The 22,294-nt window shown below is 42.4% G+C and overlaps 1 protein-coding gene across 2 annotated transcripts in view; it reads right to left on the bottom strand.

The window, feature by feature from the left end:
• LOC142742374 (retinol dehydrogenase 7-like) overlaps positions 1–15,362 on the bottom strand; it is a 53,420-nt gene extending 38,058 nt beyond the window's left edge. Inside the window, exon 1 of one of the 2 annotated variants that reach the window (XM_075852019.1) lies at positions 15,282–15,362. The gene's annotated coding sequence lies outside the window, so the exon portion shown is untranslated. The remainder of the gene's footprint in view (positions 1–15,281) is intronic. The other variant, XM_075852020.1, reaches the window with a different exon arrangement.
• Between the last annotated feature and the right edge of the window lie 6,932 nt (positions 15,363–22,294).

Raw genomic sequence — 22,294 nt, 5'->3', positions numbered from 1 at the left:
GTGGGAACTCACCCCAGGCTCACAGTATGAGGTACTGTGTACAGCCCGCTGATTTAGATAAGACATCAGCAAAGGTGAAAGTAAAGCAAAGACCAAAAATCTGAGTGAGCCCGTCAGCAGCATCCAAGTGTAAGTGACCAGGAAGAGGGTAATAATAAATCCCCTACTGGACACCACCGTACAGTTTAACATCGTAATTGTGTGTGTTACTCTAAGGGTGACAGTCAGTGAAGAACAGAAGACAGAAGAAGATGAAAATGTACAGGATTTTTCAATGCACTGGTGGGACCCTATACCCAAATCTGAGATTGGTGATGGCATTATATTATTAGTTGTGGCCCTATTAATATATTGTTTGAGATTTATAATCATAATCTATAATTTCTGTAATTTAATATGAGAAAAAGGGGGGTTTGTGAAGGATGGTCCATTTGCTTATATTATCTGTATTAAATTACATTATGAATTATCAAGCAGGATGCCGAATTACAAAGATATGTATTCTCCATTATTTTAATGACCTTTGCTCTACATAGTTCTGCTCGAGTCTCGAAGAAATGTGTTATCTCTATGTGTTCATCGTGTGGTCTTCATGCATTCACGCCTAGTGGGTTGGCAGAACGCCCAGACATAAAGTGTAATTATTTGTCGTTATTGCAACAAACTCCCTTATTGGAAAGAACATTTAACACCACTCTATTATATGCTTGTTTCCAGGTGTTACCTGATGTCAGCATTTTAATAAAGAATTATAATAATGCATTTGAAATATTCTTATTGTAGGCTATTGGCTGAATAAGCGTTATTGTCACATTGCCTCTGATTGGTTAACCTCAAGCCTACACCCCTTTTGAATGATATTAATGTATGTGAGTTTGGCAATAAACCCCAAGAGGAGTATTTTGAGCAAACCAGCAGCGTCTGTGTGTTATTTTTCCTCTCTGACATATATCGGTATGAAATCTCCTGATTAGGATGCTGGATAAAGTTTCTGGTGTGAGTGTTTGTTGGAACACTCGTCTAAATTTCAGTCTAATATATTTTGAGCCATTGACTTCCACAACAGTATCTTATGGGGAAAAAAAGTCTTACAATAAAAGTACTGTAATGTAAAGCTACCTATTTATTAGGTGATGATTGCCATTGGCTATGATAGGTTATTGTCCATTATTTATTTGTTCACAGTCCGCGTTCCTTCCCCCAGTGCTGCAGCTCTCTGAATATTGCTACACTGTTTACATTTCCTGTATAATTAGCAAACCACCCCTTTGAAAGAACCTTTGATTTCAATTGTGGTTACCTGTACGAAGGTTAATCGTACTAAGGTTGTTTAACATAGAATATTGTTATTATTATAATTCACAAGTTCTAGGGCACCATGTAGACAGTTTATTGAAATCAAAGGGTTCTAATTCTGAGTAACCTTTTGACAGGTTAAATATATTCAAGGTCGTTGAAATTAGCCTACTTTTTAAGCATTTGTGAGGTTTTATATTCACTAATTAGGGGTGAATATACCATATGTTCAACCTGTGCAGATGCATAGTGGGCCAGTAGGTACATGGCCCTCTGTTACCTTAAAGGCTATGTAAACCTTTAGGCTATGTTCACACGGGGTCTTTTGCCGAGTTTTTTGACGCGGAAACCGCGTCGCAAAACTCGGCAGAAACGGCCCGAGAACGCCTCCCATTGATTTCAATGGGAGGCGTCGGCGTCTTTTTCCCGCGAGCAGTAAAACTGCCTCGCGGGAAAAAGAAGCGACATGCCCTATCTTCGGGCGCTTCCGCCTCCGACCTCCCATTGACTTCAATGGGAGGCAGGAGAAAGCGTGTTTTATGCCCGCGGCGCTCAATGGCCGCGGGCGAAAAACGGCGCGATAATTGCTATTCACACGGAGTATTTTGGGGGAGGAATATCTGCCTCAAAATTCCGTTTGGAGCTTTGAGGCAGATATTCCTCCCCCAAAATACTCCGTGTGAACTTAGCCTTAAGGGTTTTTTTATTTTATTTATTTTTTAAATAAATAGATTAGTTAGTGTGATTAGCGTAACTTTGTAAATATTTTTTATTAAAAATTCCTTTTACTTTTGGAGATACAGCTGTTCTGTATTCTCTATACAGAGCAGCTATATTGTTCGCTATTCACTAAATCCATCAGTCCCATAGACCTGACGGGTTCAGTGTCGGCAGGATCCACCTGTAATCAATCACATCTAAATTCATAACTTAGATGTGATAGATTAAATGTGGACATGCCAACACTGAACTCGTCACGTCCGCGGGACTGACGGATCCAGTGAATAGCGAACAATACAGCTGCTCTGTATAGAGAATACAGAATAGCTGTATCTCCAAAAGTAAAAGGAATATTTTATAAAAACTGTTTACAAAGTTACACTAATCACACTGACTAATCTATTTATTATAAAAAATAAATTAAAAAAGCCTCAAAGGTTTACATAGCCTTCAAAAGCAGCGCCCTACTATCTAATAGATTGCATGTATGTGACTGAGATAATAAATTATATTACTGTTGGATTGTTAGAGAGACATAAGGGATGCTCTGTGAAAAACTATTGTAGAGTACTGTTCTTGCGTGGGGGTCTTCTGCCGTCTGTGCCCCTGTCATCAGGAGTACATTTTAGTGTTTAGCATAAAATTTATATAAAACAGGGAGGGTCCCTAAGGCTACATTCACACGAGTGTATTAGATTCACGCGTGTGAAAAAACGTGCGTGAATCTGGTCCGTTATACAACAGTATGCTTTGCGAGTGGCATGCGTTATTCACGCACTCGCAAAGAACATCTTTCTTTTTTAATTATTCTTTTCAATTAAATTGAGGCGCAAATCACGCACGACACTCGGATGTGCATCCGTGTGTGGTGCGTGGTTTTCATGCATCCATTGACTTCAATGGGCACGTAGGTGAGTGATAACGCACCAATAGAGGACATGCATCTGACACTTGCTGCATGAAAACTCCTGCATGTGTGAACAGCCCCATTGAAATCAATGGATCCGTGTTCTGCTGCGTGATTTCCATGCGCAGCACACGGGCGTTATTCACGTTCGTCTGAATGAGCCCTAAGGCTCTAATCACACGACAGGGTCAGAGTATCGGCCAATAAAAACTTCCATTTTGCATCTGTTCTGTTTCCGTTCCGGTCTGTGTTTCCGTTTTTAACAGCCAATTTTGACCCGTTTTGCATCAGGTTTTTTCGCTACTCATTTTAAAAAAGGATGAATATCATTTGTCAGTTTTTTTTTTGCCACACACTTCCCTCTGTAGATAATGCCACATAGCCCCTGTCGATAATGCCACACACTGTCCACTGTAGATCAGGCCACATAGCCCCTGTAGATATTGCCATAGCCCCCTGTAGATATTGCCATAGCCCCCTGTAGATATTGCCATAGCCCCCTGTAGATAATGCCACACAGCCCTCTGTAGATACTGCCAGAAACCCCCTGTAGATAATGCCACACACTGCCCTCTGCAGATGATGCCACACAGCCCCCCTGTAGACACTGCCACTCAGCCCCCCTCTAGGTAGTGCCACACAGCCCCCTTGTACGTACCACACAGCCCTTACAACGGTTATCACCGGTTATCTTGTGGATCCTCTGTATCGTCTGGGAGATGGTGCTTGTAACCTAGGGCAATGCTTGGCACAGCGTGTTTAGAGGCAGTTGAAGTGTAGGCCAGAAGTCAGGATATGCAGCAGACGTCGTAACGGGTATGGATAGCAATATGTCAAGGCAGGCGGCAGGCAAGGATAGTACAAGTACAGGCAGAGGTCAAAACAGGAAATCCAGACAAAGGCAGAAGGCAAGGTAACAGGGAAACTGGGATCAGGGAAGCTCACGGGGATAACTTGGTTGAACATGCAAGGATCTGAGGGAGGAGGATCCTTAAATAGGAAGTCTTGGAGTTTTGGCACACGCTGGCCCTTTAAGAGGGGAAGAGCGCGCACACGCCTTCTAGCGGCTACAGCCGCACATCAAAGATAACGGCCGCGGAGGGAGGTGAGAGATGCACTTACCTGATGCTGCCCAGAGCCTGCAGAGCATCCAGATCGGGTAAGTGGAGCTCGGGACGAGCATGAGGGAATAGAGGGCGCAGGAACCAGAGCCCAGAGCAGAGACCGTGGAAGAAGCGGGGAACGGCCCCCTTGTACATATCACCCCCACAGATGACCCCCCTGTAGATGGCACCCCCCCCTTGCTGTAGATCGCATCACTGTAGCGCCACCATATATGGACTGTGACATCTTGGAATTCTCCTGGAGTGGCCCCTTTCTCCTGAAGAGGAATCCCCGGCCACAGCGGCTCGACGGGTGGTGATTCTGCTCCAGGATAAGTCCCAGACTTCACTGTCCATATATGGACAGTGACTTCTCCTGGAGCGGAATAACCATCCACAGCTATGTCAGGGAAGGCTGTGACAGGGGATTCCGCTTCAGGAGAAGTCCCTGACGTCACTGTCCATATATGGACAGTATGAAAACTGTCCCATACTGAAAACATGATTACAGTACACGATTGTCCCGCAGCGAGGCAGTGACACCTAGCGTCATAGATAACTATGATGCTAGGAGCCCGGCTTCCTGCAGTGTGTTCGGTCTGGGAAATACGGCCGACGTATGGAGCGTATATCACGGACCAAACACTCTCGTGTGTGAGGCTCCTGAGGGTACGTACACACACAGCATAAACACTGTAGATTTTTCGGTCCGGATTTACCGTGCGGAATAACTGACGCGAATACACTGCAGAATTTCTGGACGGAAACTTTGCAGTGTTTACACAGTGTATGGACGTACCCTTACACTGCATTTAGACTTCCTTTACATTTGTTTGCATTACCCCTATTGAAAAAGAGACTGTTTGCAACTGCAAATATTATAATTTACAAACCAAAATAAAAACAGAACACCCCTGAGGCTATGTTCACACGGAGTATTTTGGGGGAGGAATATCTGCCTCAAAATTCCGTTTGGAACTTTGAGGCAGATATTCCTCTCCCTGCACGCCGATTTTCGCGGCGATTATCGCACAGTCTTTTGCCCGCGGCCATTGAGCGCCGCGGGCATAAAACAGCGAGAAATAACCTTTCTCCTGCCTCCCATTGAAGTCAATGGGAGGTCAAAGGCGGAAGCGCCCGAAGATAGGGCATGTCGCTTCTTTTTCCCGCGAGGCAGTTTTACTGCTCACGGGAAAAAGACGCCGACGCCTCTCATTGAAATCAATGGGAGGCGTTCTCGGGCCGTTTTTGCCGAGTTTTGCGACGCAGTTTCCGCGTCAAAAAACTCGGCAAAATACCCCGTGTGAACATAGCCTGAAGGATGAAGCTGGTGCCAGTCACAATATTTATTCTCAAAAATTCTCCAAAGTTATGTCACTAGAACGCTCACTGCTATAAATAAAAGCTACCTGGAAATTCTTGATTACTGCAAGTGTCAAAAATATTTTTAACCCCTTAAGGACGCAGCCTAGTTTGGGCCTTAAGGCTCAGAGCCCATTTTTCAAATCTGACATATTTCACTTTATGTGGTAATAACGTCGGAATGCTTAAACCTATCCAAGCGATTCTGAGATTGTTTTCTCGTGACACTTTGGGCTTCATGTTCGTGGTAAAATTTGGTCGATATATTCAGTCTTTATTTGTGAAAAATTGCAAAATTTAGAGAAAATTTACAAAAAATAGCATTTTTCAGAATTTAAATGCATCTGCTTGAAAAACAGACGGTTATACCACCCAAAATAGTTACTAGTTCACATTTCCCATATGTCTACTTTTGATTGGCATCGTTTTTTGAACATTCTTTTATTTTTCTTGGACGTTACAAGGCTTAGAACATAAACAGCAATTTCTCATATTCTTAAGAAAATTTCAAAAGCCTTTTTTTGAAGGTGCCAGTTCAGTTCTGAAGTGGATTTGAGGGGACTATGTGTTAGAAACCCCCATAAAACACCCCATTTTAAAAACTAGACCCCTCAAAGTATTCAAAACAGCATATAGAAAGTTTTTTAACCCTTCAGGCATTTCACAGGAATTAAAGCAAAGTGGAAATTAAATTTGCAAATTTCATTTTTTCTGCTGAATTTCAATTTTATTCAATTTTTTTTTAGTAACAGAGAAGGTTTTACCAGAGAAACACTACTAAATATGTATTGTCCAGATTCTGCAGTTTTTAGAAATGTCCCACATGTGGCCCTACTGCGCTCGTGGACTAAAACACAAGCCCTAGAAGCAAAGAAGCACCTAGTGCATTTTGAGGCCTCTTTTTTATTAGAATATATTTTAGGCAGCATGCCAGGTTTGAAGAGGCGTTGAGGTATCAAAACAATGGAAACCCACCAGAAGTGACCCCATTTTGGAAATTACACCCCTCAAGGAATTCATTTATGGTTTTTGTTATCATTTTGACCGCACAGTTTTTTCACAGCACCTATTTGAATTGGGCTGTGAAATGAAAAAAATGATATTTTTTCCAATAAAATGTCATTTTTGATCAAATTTTCTTATTTTCACAGGGAACAACATACCCCATTTTGTTGCCCAATTTGTCCTTAGTGCGGCAATACCCCATTTGTGGTGATAAACTGCCGTTTGGGCCCATGGGAGGGCTCAGAAGGAAAGGAGCGCTATGTGTTTGTTGGAGTCCAGATTTTGCTGGATTGGTTTTCGGGTGCCATGTCGCATTTGCAGAGCCCCAGAGGTATCAAAGCAATGGAAACCCACCAGAAGTGACCCCATTTTGGAAACTACACCCCTCAAGGAATTCATTTATGGTTTTTGTTATCATTTTGACCGCACAGGTTTTTCACAGCACCTATTTGAATTGGGCTGTGAAATGAAAAAAATTATATTTTTTCCAATAAGATGTCATTTTTGATCAAAATTTCTTATTTTCACAGGGAACAACATAACCCATTTTGTTGCCCAATTTGTCCTTAGTGCGGCAATACCCCATTTGTGGTGATAAACTGCCGTTTGGGCCCATGGGAGGGCTCAGACGGAAAGGAGCGCTATGTGTTTGTTGGAGTCCAGATTTTGCTGGATTGGTTTTCGGGTGCCATGTTGCATTTGCAGAGCCCCAGAGGTATCAAAGCAATGGAAACCCACCAGAAGTGACCCCATTTTGGAAACTACACCCCTCAAGGAATTCATTTATGGTTTTTGTTATCATTTTGACCGCACAGTTTTTTCACAGCACCTATTTGAATTGGGCTGTGAAATGAAAAAAATTATATTTTTTCCAATAAGATGTCATTTTTGATCAAAATTTCTTATTTTCACAAGGAACAACATACCCCATTTTGTTGCCCAATTTGTCCTTAGTGCGGCAATACCCCATTTGTGGTGATAAACTGCCCTTTGGGCCCATGGGAGGGCTCAGAAGGAAAGGACCACCATTTGGCCTACTGGAGCTTTTCTGGTGCTAAGTCATGTGTGCAGAAGCCCCTGAGGTACCAGTACAGTTGAAACCCCCGAGAAGTGACCCCATTTTAAAAACTACACCCCTTAAGACATTCATCTAGAGGTGTAGTGAGCATTTTGACCCCACAGGTACTGTGTAAAAGATAATGCGCAGCAGATGGTGCAGTGTGAGATTTGCAATTTTATATATGTATATGCCATTTCAGTGTCCAATATAGTGTGCCCAGCATGCGCCACCGGAGATATACACCCCTTAAATTGTAATGTGGGTTCTCCTGGGTACGACAATACCCTACATGTGGCTGTTATCAGCTGCCTGGGCATACGGCAGGGCTCAGAAGGGAAAGATGAGGGGGGTAAGCTGTGCGGAGTGCATCAGGGTAAATTGAAAATCAAGGGATGTATGATACATTTTAAAACAATCTTTTATACAGAGCCCTGGTTTTTCGGGACACGTGTCACATTGGTATATTGTGTTCTTCCTTATCCCCCTCTTATAGCAGACTCTGCACCTCTTTTGACTCTTTCCCTTTCCACCGGTTTGGGGACCTTCTCCTGGAAAGTGTTGCCCTGGTACGATGCGCCCCCCCTTCCTGGTCCCTAAAGATTAGATCTTGAAATTCCAGGAAAGTTCCCCTCTGGCCTGCACATCGACGTAGCACATACGCATTGTACAAAGCCATCTGTATGATGTGCCCGGCCAGCTTCTTATACCTCACCGCATGGCGCTGTAGGGCTTCAGGACTTGATTTGACAAGTCCATCCCTCCCATGTACCTATTGTAGTCCAGGATGCAGTCTGGTTTGGGGGTGGCCTTTCCTTCATATATCCTAAATCTGTAGGTATACCCTGATGCACTCTCGCAGCTTATACATCTTCACGCCATACCTTGCCCTCTTACCTGGCAGGTACTGGCGGAATTGAACCCTCCCTTTAAAATGTACCAGGGACTCATCAATAGAAAAACACTTCTCGGGGGTGTATGCTTGGGAAAACCGGGCACTGGAACGGTCTAATAGGGGTCTCCGTTTATACAAACGGTCAAAACTGGGGTCATCTCGGAGTGGGCACGGCTCATTATCAGTATAATGTAAGAAGCGAAGTATTGCCTCATTTATTTATTTTTTTAGGTTCCAGTTAATTTCTGAAGTTGCTTTGAGGGGCCCATATATTAGAAACCCCTATCAAACACCCCATTTTAGAAACTAGACCCCTCAAAGTATTCACAACAGCATTTAGAAAGTTTATGAACCCTTTAGGTGTTTCACAGAAATTTAGAGCAAAGTAGAGGTGACATTTACTCTTTTTATACCATTTTTTTTATAACACAAAAGGATTTATCAGAGAAACGCAACTCAATACTTATTGCCCAGATTCTGCAGTTTAGAGAAATATCCCACATGTGGCCCTCGGGCGGTAATGGACTGAAGCACCGGCCTCCGAAGCAAAGGAGCACCTAGCGGATTTTGAGCCCTCTTTTTTATTAGGCACCATGTCCGGTTTGAAGAGGTCTTGTGGTGCCAAAACATTGGAAACCCCCCAAAAGTGACCCCAATTTGGAAACTAGACCCCTTGAGGAATCCATTGTAGTTTTCATGGGGTGCATGCGGCTTTTTGATCAGTTTTTATTCCATTTTTAGGTGGCGTGGTGACTAATAAACAGCAATTCTACTATTGTTTTTGTATACTTTTTTTTTTACAGCGTTCACCGTGCGCTAGAAAAGACATATTCACTTTATTCTGTGGGGCGATACGATCACGGCGATACCAGATGTTTATAGTTTTTTTTTATGTCTTATGGCGTTTGCACAATAAAATACGTTTTGTAAACAATCATTCACTTTTTGTGTTACCTTATTCTAAGAGCCATAACGTTTTTATTTTTCAATCAATAAAGCCGTGCGAGGACTTATTTTTTGCGTAACGAACTGTATTTTCCATCAGTACCATTTTTAGGTACATGCGACTTTTTGATCTCTTTTTATTCCATTTTTTGGGAGGTGAAGTGACCAAACAATTGTGATTGTGGTACGGTTTATTAATATTTTTTTTTACGGCGTTCACCGTGCGGGATAAATAACGAAATAATTTTGTAGTTCAGGCCGTTACGGACGCGGCGATACCAATTATGTATAGTTTATTTGTTTGTTTATATATTTTTATTAATAATAAAGGCCTGATAAGGGAAAAAGTGGGACTTTTACTTTTATTACTTTTAAAACTTTTATTTTCTTATTTTTACACATCTTTTTTTAACTTTTTTTTTACTTTATTACTTTGTCCCATTAGGGGACTTGAGGGCAGGAGGCCCTGATCGCTATTCTAATACACTGCACTACATGCGTAGTGCAGTGTATTAGAACTGTCAGCTACTCACTGACAGCAAGCATAGTGGGTCCTGACGTTGTCAGGACCCACTAGGCTTCCGTCTATGGCATAGCCGGACGCCATTGTTTGGTGTCCGGTTGCCATAGTCACCATCGCCGGCCGCTATCGCGTAGCAGGCCGGCGATGGCAGCTTAACCCCTAAAAAGCCGCGATCTCTATAGAACGCGGCTTTTAAGGGGTTAATCAGCGGGGACACAGCGATCGGTCCCCGCTGTAGGAGCTGTGACAGCTGCTGAACAAGACAGCAGCGTCACAGCTCCTGTATGTGTCGGGAGGACGGCCGAAACGGCCGTTACTCCCGAGACGTACTATTACGGCATGGAGCGCGAACGATACAGCTGCCATGACGTAATAGTACGTCAAGGAGCGGGAAGGGGTTAATTATCTTTATACGTGTGAACATATATTGCTTTTGTGAAAGTGATTAGAATGGGTTTCAAGGATAACATTTTGCATGGACTCCATCTTGTATGGTAGGCATCCATTTTGGATCATTGGAATCCATCTTTTGGCCTGAAGGAGCCATCTTGAGGTTAATAAGTAAAAAGTAAATGTCAGCAGATGTCCTGAAGCAATTCTATGTTATGTGTTCTTGAATTGAATATTTTATTACTCTTTTAAGGAGCAGATCAAATAGCCTTGGCCGAATGGACAATGACTGTTTACCATAAGTTAGCCTTGGATTCAGGCCTCTGTTTAATTAATTTAAACTTCTCTGCAGTCTCCATTCTCTAGTGAGTTAAGAAGTAGAGACAAATTAACTTGTGCATTGAAATGTGTGTCCTTCCCATGGGACAAGGTTCAGGCCACCTGGGGCTTGGAGGGTGAAGAATTATGATAATGCATTGATATAATTCTTATTGGCTGAATCAGAGTCATTATCATATTGTAGATGATTGGCTGAAACCAAAGCCTACACCTTTCCTGTCATTATACCATATGTGGGGTTTTGGGACATTACCATATATAGAATGTTTATGTTTGCAAGTACGAGGTTACCACCTACTCTCATTTTCCTATAAATAAAGATGGATCGCCCCCTGTGGGCAGAGATCATTTGAACACTGAAGCTGCGTGTCATGGTCTCTCTCCGGCCGGTCTCTCTCCGGCCGGCCTCTCTCAGATCCACCATTGAGAGAGCATTCACTAATTTGGAGCTCATAGACAAATGCAGATAATGTCCAACGTTAACGGACATACTAAATTCTGCAGCGACACAAGGTACAATAAAATATACAGGATTCAAATTCCTACAAATAACATATAAACATGCATATAAGATTATTTTATGTATATTAAAAAAATATTATGAAATTACAGCTGTATATTCTTATATCTATAGATCCCTATGTAGTAAAACAATAGCATTCAAAACAGCAAATGCCACAATAATCACAAACACGCTCATATTGTAAAACAAGAACAGTCATAATAGATTTAGCACTATTGTTGCTACTGATTCTGATGTCACTTTAGTGCAGGGGTGCACAACCATTCCTGATCCGATGGCCACATTGTGAGATTATACTACTCCCAAGGTCCGCAATAAAACGTAAAGATGGGTATCGTCATCTGGGACATTACTGGCATATCAACAGTATATGCCATAAATGTATGACGGGTGGGGGGGTTTCCCTTTTGGTACTCCCGCACAGGGCCGCCATCAGGAATTTCAGGGCCCCATACAGCTAAATTTTCTGGGCCCCCCTTTTACGGCTCGCGGGAAAAAGACGCCGTAGCCTCCCATTGAAATCAATGGGAGGCATTTTCGGGCCGTTTTTTGACGAGTTTTGTGACGCGGTTTCCGCGTAAAAAAACTGGTCAAAATACTCAGTGTGAACATAGCCTTACACGTATAAATTCCCTGCGAGTGGTGCAGCACCCCAGCCTACTGTATAATGACATTCTGCAGCTTTCTGTCTTCCTGCTCCAATTCCTCATGATTTTCAAGATCTCTGCCTGCTGTCTGTGAATGAGAACATTAAAACCAGTCCTGGCTTATTACTTTCACAGCTGATGGTCTTGTTACAATGTATCAGTGTAGATAAGAGCCATCTGCCTGGAGTCCAGCACAGGAGAGGGGTTTGTGCTGTTGCTGCGTTTAGCGCACAGATGATTGACTGATACATTGTACATCTTATATACAACTTTAACGCCATACAGCCCCCTCTGTAGAGAACTGCATACAGCCCCCTTTGTAAAGAACGCCATACAGCCCCCTCTGTAGATAACGCCATACCGCCCCCACTGTAGATATCTACAAAGGGGGCTGTATGGCGTTCTCTACAAGGGGGTCTCTATGGCGTTCTCTACAGAGGGGGCTGTATGGAGTTCTCTACAGAGGGGGCTGTATGGAGTTCTCTACAGAGGGGGCTGTATGGCATTCTCTACGGGGGGGGGGGTGTATGGCGTTATCTACAGGGGGGCTGTATAGCGTTACCTACAGGGGGCTGTATAGCGTTACCTACAGGGGGGCTGTATAGCATTGCCTACAGGGGGGCTGTATGGCGTTATCTACAGGGGGGACTCTGTATGGCGTTATCTACAGAGGGGGCTGTATGGCGCTAACGCTATACAGCCCCCCTGTAGGTAACGCTATACAGCCCCCCCTGTAGGTAATGCTATACAGCCCCCCTGTAGGTAATGCTATACAGCCCCCCCTGTAGGTAATGCTATACAGCCCCCCTGTAGGTAACTCTATACAGCCCCCCCTGTAGGTAACGCTATGCAGCCCCCCCTGTAGGTAAAGCTATACAGCCCCCTGTAGGTAATGCTATACAGCCCTCCCTGTAGGTAACGCTATACAGCCCCCTGTAGCTAACGCTATACAGCCCCCTGTAGGTAACGCTATACAGCCCCCCCTGTAGGTAACGTTATACAGCCCCCCCTGTAGGTAACGCTATACAGCCCCCTGTAGGTAACACCATACAGCCCCCCCTGTAGGTAACGCCATGCAGCCCCAACCCCCCAAAAAAAATCTGACCTACAGTATGTCCTACAAAAGACATGTATCCCCTATCCACAGGATAGGGGATACATGTGTGATCGCTGGCAGCGATAAGGAGAACAGGGGACCGAAAATCCGCCGAAGTTCTCCATGACTAACCTCTGACTTCCGGCGTCAGCGCAGCTCAATAAAAATGAAAGGAGCGCTGGTCACGCATGCGCACAAGCGCGACCGGCACTCCATTAATTTCTACGGAGCTGCCGACACAGACCCCGGAAGTCCGAGGTTTGTGATGGAGAACTTCAAGGGACTTTCAGTCCCCTGTTCTCCCTATCAATGCCAGCGATCACACATGTATCCCCTATCCTGTGGATAGGGGATACATGTCTTTTGTTTAATGGCAGAGCGGGGAGATACCTCCCTGCTCTGCCGTAGTGTTCAGTGGCGTCCCGCTGTAGCAGCCATAGCGGCTGCTAGCGGAGCCTCCGGCGATGGTGGGGGCCCGTGCCAGCGGGCGACACGGGCCCCCTCATGCCGCGGGCCATTTTCCGGGCCCCTTACAGAAGTACCCCTAATACCCCCCTGATGGCGACCCTGCTCCCGCCTATCGAATCAGCAGAGGATTTTGCAAATCCCATAAACCACAATGAGAGAGCATCATGCATGCACAGCCACCTTTCCATCTCATAACCTCCTCTCTAAAACAGTGAAAACATAAGGCTGGTTAGGTCTATAGAAATCCACTTGAAATACAATTCCCCACCTTGTCACATTTTTAGTTATAAAGGGAACAAGTAGAATGCCAAGCTTCAGGATCTGGGCTATGTAGTTGTATCCAGGGAGTTACTGTCTGCTGTGCTGTTACTGGCTGTAAGAACATTTGCTCCGTAGTAACGTGGTGGATAAAAACAGTCCAAATCACATAGCAGGGTATACCAATGTGCCAAGGGCAATATGCTAAATAGGTTTTGAAACCTTTCTCATTGGAAATGTCAGTGATTACGTGATTATTGTACGTGGCATTTGCTATTTTGCCAGCTATTGTGTATATTCATAGGGATCTATACATATATGAATGTACAGCTGTTATTTTAAAAAGTTTATAAAATAAACATTAAATAATCATTTTTTATGTGGACTTTGGTTTTGTCATACATGTTTATATTTTATTTGTAGTGGCAGAATTAACAATTTGAAAGATTTCTATAAAAATTGTACAAAAATTATAGAACTGCTACTTTAACTTTCAACTCATGAAATGCGGCCACCTGTTAAAACTGAACATATGGTCACTTTTTGCTCTGTCACTAACCGATGGGAGGGATAAGGCAGCTCAGCAACAAAAAGAGGTGTCACCTACCACAGACCCACCAATTTAAAACTTGATTCTACATCCTACCCTAAAGCTCTAGGAGGAGATTCCTGTATTCACCATTAATACAGGAACATATGTTGCTGTGTTAGGGACTGTTCACATCACGTTGGGGGCCTCCATCTGAGATCTGGCAGAGATTACCGGAAACAATAGTGGAGCATGCTGCGCTATTGTTTCCAGTAAAACCACGGACACTCCGATGGAAAGTCGACTGAACCCATTGAAGTCAATGGGTACAGTCGGCCGTAAATGGTATGTGTGGTGCAAGGGATCCGTCGCTTCTGGTTTTACCGGTTCTGCTCCTTTGATGGAGCAGAACAACGAAAACTCCCAACGCAGATGTGAACATAGCCTTATTCCTATTACTGGGTGTATGTAGGTTCTTGTGTACAATAATAAGTGTTCCATATGGATCTCAAAGAACAGTGTCTCAATAAAAGAGGTTTGCACGGTGAGGGCAAATGCCTAGTCAAAGTTGATCTTAAAAGGGTTTTCCCACAATAGACATTTATGACATATCCGCGGGAAAAGGTTATATGGTCGTGAGTTACGTAAACAGCATAACTCGCTGAGCTACGCTGTTTCCGTAAGTCTCATAGAACATAATGTTAGTTACGGAAACAGTGTAGCTCGCATGCTATGCTGCTTCTGTAACTGCTCTTACCTACTATTGGAGTTACGGAAACAGCGCAGCTCAGCGAGTTATGCTGTTTACGTAACTCACGACCATATAACCTTTTTCATGGTTGGAATTCACCTCATTCAGCCGCAACACACAGCGGCTGAACGGGGTTTAGGGGGCCCGTTCTGGGGATAGGTGCGGGTCCCAGAGGTGGGACCCGCATCTTTCTGACATTTATGACATATCCTGTGGATATGTCATAAATGTCTTTCGTGGGAAAACCCCTTTAAATAAAATATAGTAAAAGTACCATGTTTAGACAAATTTGGATTAAAACAGGATTTTTGAAAGTTATTGATTGTATCAATCTGCATGAAATTTCTCTTCAGATTCCTACCCTTTAAAAAATATTGCAAATGGGAATTAGCTTAATTATAAATTATTCATTACATAGAACTTGAAAGAAAGTGGCACATTGTGAAATTAAGCTGCTTAAAACTCACCTCAGCAAGTCTGAAGATACTTCAGCTGATCCTGTGCCGTAGGCGTAGAAAACACGCTTAAAAGAAAAAACATTGTGTGCTGCTTTATGAAAACAAGCACATTGCTGGTAGCAGGAATGGGTGGAGAACAGATTCAAATTATGAGCTGAAACTTGGCTAGAGTCGCTCTAACAGTAAAAATATTATCCCTTTTACTTAAAGGGGCAGTAAACTACTGTTTGCCCAAGACATAGACATAGTGTATATAGTGCTCTCAGTTTGCACTGTGGCAAATGTATCCCAAGAGAGCTGAAGTTGGAGTTTCTTTCGCGCACAGAAGTTATTTAACTATGCAGTAGCAGAGAAGCTGCCTGGATGGGACATGTACAGTACATAGAAGTATATTCACCTTTCTCACCAGTAAGAGACGCTGCTTTGAAAGTGCAGCTATTATATAAGTAAATAAACCCTCTGTTTAACTAACAGTACACGAGCAGTGATCTTGGAGACCGCTTTTCAAAGGGAATGTGAAATATACATTCCATTTTAGTTTAATTTATTAAATGTAATTATGTAGAAGAGAAATAATGCATTTGATTTTTTTTAATGTTGTAGCTATTTATTTTTAAAAAACTTTCCTGGAGACATCCATATTGGAGACACACACTTCCTTTCGGTATTATCTGTATAGACAGTAAAGCAGGGTGTGTATGCTTTATGAAGACTGACATAAATGGGAGTCAATTGATAGAGAAATGTTGGGGATTATTATGGTCTCCAGGAAGTGATGCAATACAGCCCCTTCCTCCCAGAGACTAGATGATATGCATGCTGTGTTTCTAGTCTTATTATCCAGCCTTATCTAGACCTTTAGCAGTACAATAGTGCTGCCAGTAAATTTCCAACTCTTTGCTGACCCTGTCCCAATCTACACAGCAAAGCTGACAAGTGAGCTGCAGAGAACAGCAATGCTTCTGGAGAAGAATATCTTCATAATATGACATGGATTGGAACTTGGCACAAGTTTGTTCTTCTTTTTCATGTACAGTATTGGCCCACACTGTACAGTTCCATGCTGCAACAAGAATAATTTGCACTTTATTCTACAATAAATAAAATCAGTGGTAATGAAATACCCTGTCAGCTTCCCTGGGAAATCTTCCGGTGGCAGCTCCTTCTTTCTAGCTATTGGTGGAGGTCTTATCTTAGGAATCCCTACTGATAACCTCATCTGATTATGTCTCAATTATGTGTTAGTGTTATATAAATGTATTTTAATACAAAATATTTTATTAGATTAACACAAGTTTGTGTATATTTCATCTTCTTAAGTAGGTCATAGAATTATCAGACCAGTCTGTTAACATCACATCCATATTAAGCTTGTGCGATATGTGTCTGACCAGTACAGTGGTCCTAAGTCAGCATGTGTGAGAGAGAGTATTGGTCATAGTATCCATACGGGATGCGTCCCAAGATTAATGAGAATGATTTCCCACATTTTTTTTTTATTCTAAACAGATACAATTAGGCTCTATCACCTTACAAGTAAGTCTCCTGGGACTGTACACAACGATTCTAGCGACACTGCCATTCTTCGTATGAGTGCTGGAAGTCTTCATGTGAAAGGTTGTTCAGAGCCTTCATAACGGCTGACTGGACGTTTTCAACAGTATCAAAATGGTCAGGCTCAGTTGTCACACGATTCATCAGATTCTTGGTAAATTAACTGGGACAACAAATTTCCTCATGTTGAGAGTTTCAGTAATAATTCGATGGACCACTGTTTTTTGGTATTCCTACAGACAATACAGGGCCAGGCATGAACGCGACGATTACGCTGGATGGCCATTGTCAATCAATGTAAGAAGGGAGGGAGGGGGTTGAACTGGGGAGCAACGTAGGAGCATTTAGGAGCAATGGTGACGCCCTCGTTGCACTTAACTGCTCATTAGCATAAAGTTAATAAAACGGATTTCTCTACAAAGGAGGCAGTAAGCAGAAATTGAAAATAAATGTTAGAAACATGTTAGTCTCCTCTACAATACCCTGTTACTAGTTTAATATGGACATTCTGGTGACAGACTCTCTTTAAGACTTGTATAGTTTAGAAGAATCCTTGAATTGAATCATAAGCATCAAATGTCATTCGAGGTAATGCAGAGTCAATGTTATTTACTTGGCATGACATTAAAACATACTTTGTTGCCAAATTCATTAGTGTATAAAGTCCACTGTTATTTACATTTTTTTTTTACTCATTTAAAGTCATAAAACACATACGTTACAATGCAAGTTCCAAACATATGTTTAACCCCTCAGTGACCAACCCAATTTAGGCCTTAAAGTTGTCCATACATTTTTACTGATAGCCTATCCTTAAGATAGGCCATCAATATGAGATCGGTGGTGGTCCAACTATCGGCACCCTTGTGATCAACTGACTGTCAGTTTACAGGCACAACACCGTACACTTCCAAAGCGGCTCTGACTGGGATTTAGTTTTGGCCCCATTGAAGTGAATGGGACTGAACTGCAATCCCAGGCACAGCCGCTACCGATGTGTTCGGTGCTGTGCCTGGTAAACACTGAAGGGGCTGCAGCAACGTACACCACGGACCCCTCTGATAGCTGATCGGCAGGGGTCCCGGGAGTTGGACCTCCACCGATGTGTTTGGACAACTCCTTTAATGACCATGCAATTTTTTTAGTTTTTCCATCATCGCATACAAAGAGCCATAACTTTTTTATTTTTCGTCGACATATCTATATGCGGAAGTTTTTTCAAGACTAGTTGTATTTTACAATGGCACCATTTTGCGGTACAAATAATTTTTTGATTAACTTATATTAACATTTTTAGGTGAAGAATAGAAAAAAAATGCAATTCCGCTTTTATTTTTTGCATTTTAAATTTACGCTGTTTACTGGGCGGCATAAACAACATGTTACATTTAATCTATGTGTCAGTAGGATTACGGCGATACGAAATATGTATTGGGTTTATTATGTTTTACTACTTTTGCACAATAAAAACACTTTTGACTAAAATAATTTGTTTTTGCATCGCCATATTCCAAGAGCCATAACTTTTTTCTGTTTTTCTGTTGATGTTGCCATACGAGGGCATATTTTTTTGCCTAACGAGATGTAGTGTACAATAGTTTTATTTTGGGGTACATATGTCTTATTGATTAACTTTTATTATTTTTTTGGGGGCAATGAAAATAATAGCAATACCACCGTTGTTTTGTTGTTGTTGTTTTTTTTTACGGCGCTTACCTTGCGATTTAAATAACATATCGCGGTGATACCATATATGTGTTTGTTTGGGTTTTTTTACACTTTTTTTACACAAAATAATACCATATTTTATTGAAAAAAAGGTGTTTTTTTTTTTACTGTTCACCTTTTTTTAATACATTTTTATTTGACATTAATCATTTTTTCAGTCCCATTACGGGATTTTACAATGCGATCTTTTGATCGCTTATATGCTTTGGTATACTTAGTAGTAGTCTTGTAATTAGTGGGGGTCCCAGCAGTTGGACCCCCACCGATCAACATCTTAGCACCCATCCTGTTGTTAGGGTGTAACATTTAATCTTGGGACAACACAATTTAAATATTATGCACGCACACGAGCCACATTTATAAACCATTAGCACCCTACGTCCCAGTGGAGCTGCTGACCCAGCCGATATTGTGACTTTATGTGGGTATTTGTGGCAAGCACTTAAAGTGACACTGTTATTAACTTCAAGCAGCATCTACCGCAGAAATTTGCAAATCTACCACCCTGTCTGATACTGCATCTCCAGAAGAGGCTGGACGCAGCCTGCAGGGATTAAGGGAAGCCGACATGACCGTCCTAGTAGGGAAAGGGTTAATTAGGTGAGGGAGAGTTGGAGGGAGTTGGAGGGGGGACGGGGAGGAGTTAAGGGGGACGGGGGGCCGTTACTGAGCTTCCCGCTGTTTCTCGGCATTGAGCCGGAAGCAGCGGGAGGAGTAACACAGAATCAGTAAGCTCCCACCCTCCCGCCCGTGGTTTGTTACTCCTTGGGTCTTATGTACGTCCGTCTATGAGCGTTGGTTTTTTTATTTGTGTGCTTATTTAACATGTTTTTCTTTTTTCCGGAGTAGGTTCTGTTGTCATGGCAGCTGGCGGGGGGAGTCCTTGAGGCCAGTCAGTACAAAATGGTGGGGGGGTCGCATCGGGGGTATGCGTCCCCCAAAAAAGGTACATGGTTGAAGACTTCATCGGGTGTTATCCCTTTGAAGTGGTCTTCTGGTAGAAGGTATATCACTTGAAGGCTTCATCGGGTGTTATCCCTTTGAAGTGGACTTCTAGTGGTCGGTATATCACTTGAGGGCTTCATCGGGTGTTATCCCTTTGAAGTGGACTTCTAGTGGTCGGTATATCACTTGAGGGCTTCATCGGGTGTTATCCCCTTGAAGTGGACTTCTAGTGGTTGGAGCCATCTGCAGAGGTGAACGGTGCTTCCGAGCTGGTTTACGGCTGGAGGTGGTTTGCAGATGGCTAATTCGGTGTGTTCTTTAAAAAGGACTATCTGAAGGGGCTTCAAGGACTTCCTCTGCTCGGGTTAATGTTAACGTTAAATTGGTATTTACGATTCTGACCCATGTTGGGTCATGTGAATTATTAGGAGGAATTCTCTGGTGGATTCCTAACTAGTTATCCGAATGTTTCGGATTTAAATTGTTTTTATAAAACTGTGAAATTAATAAACGGCTGCTGTGGCCATTTCACATCCAACCTCGGTGTCATGTGTCTTTACTAAAGTGGGGGTGGGGGGATAGTATGGTATAAGGTTAACACACGACTCTACTTAGGCAGGTCATGCTGCTGAGTATAAATTTAGGCGGGAGATGCAGCTAGGAGTTAGGCCCTGTTCACATCACATTTTTTAGCATGTACGTCAGGAAAGCTACTCAGGTACAGCCAGTATAAGTCAGTATACTGCAAAAAAATTGACTATTCCATTCCGCGAAGCCCAAAAGGAAAACGTACACATTTAGCATATACGTTTTTTAGCATTGTAGTTGATGGGTGATGGATGCAACTGTTTGTCATCCATCACAGGCATCCATTAAATATATATGTCATGAGCTTTTCCATAGCTTTTCATGTCATATCCGTTAAACGCCATAAAGCTATTCAAGCTAAATGTATAGCCAGATGCAGCTTTCTCTGGCAATAAAAGCTGACCGTCAGTGGGTATAGAAGCCAGGTCCGGAGTCTTTTAAAAAAATTGGTTGTCCTGGTGAGACAACTCCTTTAATGGGAGATGTAAGAGGAGAATGTCCATTCTTGCCCAAGATGACCTGGAAGGAGGCAGTAATTTCAGTAACCATAAAACACAACAGTGTTATGTAGAAAGGCATCTCTGAACACACAGTAGGCCACAACTTAGAAGTGGAGGGTCCTTGTGGTGGATCCTGGCTTGTGTAAATGGTTCAAGTCATTTTCAATTGTCTACCTACGTAGGGAAAAGTGGCAAGTGCAAGAAGCTCTAAGAAATATTTCTAGTAACTTATTTTTATGTTTGTAATTGTTATCAGTTATTCACTGGAATCCGGGGCTGGGAAGGCTGTTGCTTTTAGACCATGAAGTGATTCCACTAGGGAACATCCAAGTTACATTTTATTAAAATATTATTTAAAATTCACATAATACCTATAACCTACACATACAACATAATATACTTATAAAAATAATGGAATTCGGAGCTGACTCCGCGGTATCCGGTATTCCTGTATCTCAGAATACCAGATTGGAGTGTCTACTTTCATAGGATTGTCATGTATCAGCTAGATAAAGATAAGTGAAAAAATATTTAAAAAAATCAATCTTGCATTTGCAATCCATTAAAAAATGAGGTGTTTATGAAAGGACAGATAACTATGCACAAAATTGTTTAATCTATCTACAAAAAAACGGCTAGGGCTACATGGCAACTCTGGTTGATTGCAATGTGACATTGCAAGTAATGATTATGAATAGGTCATGACTTGTAACTGGATTTTTGGTCGCAGATCGCAAGTCATGTGCAAGTTTGGCTGCATAGGCTTTAATGTAAGTCGCGTGAGCTGCGACTCATATGTGACATGTCAGCGATTTATCTTTTTTTGGGTGTATTTTGGATTTGCAACATCCAAAATACACCCAAAAAAAGCTTAAATCGCATGTGACTTGCAAGCAAATTGCATCATTAAATAGTCGAGGGACAGCAAGTCGCAGACAAATCGCAAACCTTTTTTTGTTGTGCGACTTACTGTTGCGTGACCAAAGTCGCCGTGTTACCCTAACCTAATAGTCCTTTTGAGGGTTATAATGATTTAATAAGATTGTCAGGTAGAGCTAAATATAAGGCCATGTTCAGACGTGGTGGAATTTTTCCGCCGAAAATGTTGCTGCAGATTCTTTGTGAATTTGCAGCAACATTTGCATATTTGACAGGTAATTCAGATGTTGCAGATATCACAGCGGACTTGCCACAGATTTCAGTTTTTGCATTGCAAAGGCTGAAATCTGCAGTGAAATTCCGCTTCCTCTCCACAATGGAATGAGCATGCTGCGGAGGGAAAAATCTGCACCGCAGCCCAATTCCCGCACAGTAAGGGCAGGCTCTGACGTGGCGGAATTGCTGTGGAATTCCGCTGCGGACAGTCCACAGTGGAAATCTGCAGCAGACAGTTTGTCCATTGGTTTCCACACCCTTTTAGTTATCTTTGTGCAGACGTTGCGGAAAACTCTGCTGTTGACCATAGGGTTGTGTCCACAGCATGCACTGTCTGTTGCGGACTTGATGCGTACTTGTATTCCTACCTAGAAGCACTAAAGCAGTACAGTCCAATTTATGGTATCCGAAGGACGATACCGTGATTTTTTATTGAAGACTATGCATAAAATATTCTGTACACTGTCTGAAAATGGCTTGGTATGCATGTCCCATAGGAATGCATTACGAGTGTATTCTGTATCCATATCACATAAATCCTGAATACAGGAT

Source organism: Rhinoderma darwinii, chromosome 2, assembly GCF_050947455.1.
Source record: "Rhinoderma darwinii isolate aRhiDar2 chromosome 2, aRhiDar2.hap1, whole genome shotgun sequence".
Lineage (NCBI taxonomy): Eukaryota > Metazoa > Chordata > Amphibia > Anura > Rhinodermatidae > Rhinoderma > Rhinoderma darwinii.
The sequence above is the reverse complement of the archived record's forward strand: the minus strand, read 5'-3'. Positions and strand labels throughout refer to the sequence as shown.